The following is a 2,918-nucleotide window of genomic DNA, read 5'->3' as shown; positions in this document are numbered from 1 at the left end:
ATTTTAAACCATATAATAACACGTATCAACCATCCAAAAGCAACTTCATGTGAAGTACACCCTAGGTGAATCCAGAGAAGAGGAACAAAAACTTTCCAAACCTTAATGTCAAAGTCCAAACTGCCACTATAGACAACCACGGATGCTTGGGAGGGATCATCATGGTAATGATCAAGCCAGGGACGGTTCTAAGTGTAAGGGTGTGGGGGCAAGCGCCCCTACTACAATTTGAAATTTTTTTGAGTAGTATATAATAATAATACTTATTTGTTCCTATTAAATTATTAAATTTGACCTCACAATAATTTTTTACTCAATTTTTGGTACTTAATCATCAATTTAAAAATTTTATATTAGATATTCGTTAAATTGATCAATTCTCAGATTTAAACAAAATTAGTATTCTTTTTTAAAAATTAACTCAAAAGAATATTATTTATCTTCTTTTTAAATTAACTTTAATTTTTGCGTAGTAATTGTATTAATTGAAAGAATTTTTTTAACTATGAATATCAATAAAATTCGGCTTCTAATTGTGTTGGGAAGTGAATTTCTAAATAATTGTTTAGTAATATATATGGAAAGAGAAAAATTACTTAATTTTTTAAAAATATAAAACTTAAAATAATAAAATTTTAAATTATATATTATTATTTAAATTACTATTTTAGTGTTTTAATTTGTATATTAGATATTTTGAAGGCTAATCATATTTTACAATAACAAAATATAATAATAACAATAATCATGCTATATGTACATAAAAAATAATTATCTGTATAAAATATATATTAAAATATAAAATATACATTTGTTACGGCCTGGCCCAAAACTCGCGCGGGTCAACCCGACCCGAGTTCTCGCCGGCCCAGTGGTGCGTCCTCCACCCGACCCGGACACGCGTCCCGTACGGCTCGCACACAGCCGTGGGACAACACCTTTGAGGGTATGGGTCTGCCCACTGGAAGGGCCCACTACTGACATGTATATAAGGGGGAGACTGGCTCTCCCCCCAAGGTACGTGACATTCACACACCATTTCCTCTCCGCCTGCACATATTCTGACAAGGGCGTCGGAGTGTCTTTGCAGGTGGCACCTCCCTCTCCATCCGAAGTACTCGGGATCTCACTCACTCGGGACCAGGAAACCACGACCAGACGAGCCTCTCCACCATCCGAAACGTTGACCTCAAAGTCTTAACCCGAACCGTCCGGTACCCGACCTACCGAACATTGGCGCCGTCTGTGGGGACAAAACGTTCATGGATTTCGTGCTGGTCCAGATTGGGACAGGTTCCGAGGTAGCGCCTCCCGTGCTCGGAGGAGGCGCCGTCGCGACGGAATCCCGGCAACAGCAACGGTCGCCCCCGAGGGATGCGACGCAGACTCACGAGAGACGCCCCTTCGGGGGGACGGGTGATAACCACGCCAGGATAATGCAAGAACTACGCCACAGAATGCAGGACTTAGAGCGCAGGCTAGCAGAAAAAGAGCGCGACCAACGCTCCCCAGAGCGGAGCCCCACCTGTTCCCGTTCAAGGAGCCGCTCGAGGCGCACGCCGAGCCCCCAATACGAGTCGGAGAGCACTGGGGAACGGGTACGCCCCAGAAGGGCCTTCGAGGCCAGGATGAACCTAGAAGGGGTGGGAGACGAGGTCAGATGTCGCGCTTTCCCGGTCACCTTAGCGGGTCCGGCAATACGGTGGTTTAACAACCTCCCGCAAGGCTCGGTGACCCAATTCTCCGACATCAGCCGCGCCTTCTTGGCTCAGTTCACAACTAGGATTGTCAAAGCCAAACACCCAATCAATTTGCTGGGGGTGACCCAGAGACCCGGAGAGCCGATCAGGAAGTACCTGGACCGTTTTAATGACGAGTGCTTGGAAATTGACGGTCTGACGGACTCAGTGGCAAGTTTGTGCTTAACGAACGGGCTCTCGAATGAGGATTTCAGGAAACACCTCACCACGAAGCCCGTCTGGACGATGCAAGAGATCCAGGGCGTGGCCAAAGAATACATTAATGACGAGGAAGTCAGCCGGGTTGTGGCTGCCAATAAACGGCAGCCCGCCTAATTCAGTGGCATGCCTATACCTGACCAATGGTCTGGTGAATGAGGATTTCAGGAAACACCTCACCACGAAGCCCGTCTGGACGATGCAAGAGATCCAGTGCGTGGCCAAAGAATACATTAATGACGAGGAAGTCAGCCGGGTTGTGGCCGCCAATAAACGGCAGCCCGCCTACAACCAATCCCGGCACTTCGAAGCCAGAGAAAGACCAAAGGAACACGCCAAGGACGGCGGTCCGAGCAAACCATCCAAACCGTTCCCCCGAGTTGGGAGGTTCACCAACTACACCCCCCTTACGGCATCGATCACTGAAGTTTACCAACAGATAGCAGAAAAGGGGATACTGTCGAAGCCCCGACCACTGAAGGACAGGACGGGAGGAAACAAGAACCTCTACTGCGAGTACCACAAGGGTTACGGGCACAAGACCCAAGACTGCTTTGACCTAAAGGATGCCCTCGAGCAAGCTATCAGGGACGGCAAACTCGCCGACTTCTCCCACCTTATAAGGGAACCAAGGAGACGCAACCGGGACAACGACAACGAAGACAGATCCCGACCAACAAGACGACGACAGGAACCAGAGGGTGACGACCACGGTCTCACGGTGGTAAACGTGGTGACGGCCAGGAATACCGCCCCGAGGTCGAAATCGGCGCAGAAGAAAGATGCCAAGGTCTTAGCGGTCTCCACCCCACCTGTTAGAGGTCTTAAGGGTCTCCCACCTATCTCTTTCGGCCCGGAGGACCAATGGTTTGACGAAGTGCCGGAAAGTCCGCCCATGGTCATCACGGCTAGGGTCGAAACTGGCCTCGTCAAACGAATCCTGGTAGACACGGGGGCAGA

This window comes from Arachis ipaensis, chromosome B01, assembly GCF_000816755.2.
Source record: "Arachis ipaensis cultivar K30076 chromosome B01, Araip1.1, whole genome shotgun sequence".
Taxonomy (NCBI): Eukaryota; Viridiplantae; Streptophyta; class Magnoliopsida; order Fabales; family Fabaceae; genus Arachis; species Arachis ipaensis.
The sequence above is the reverse complement of the archived record's forward strand: the minus strand, read 5'-3'. Positions refer to the sequence as shown.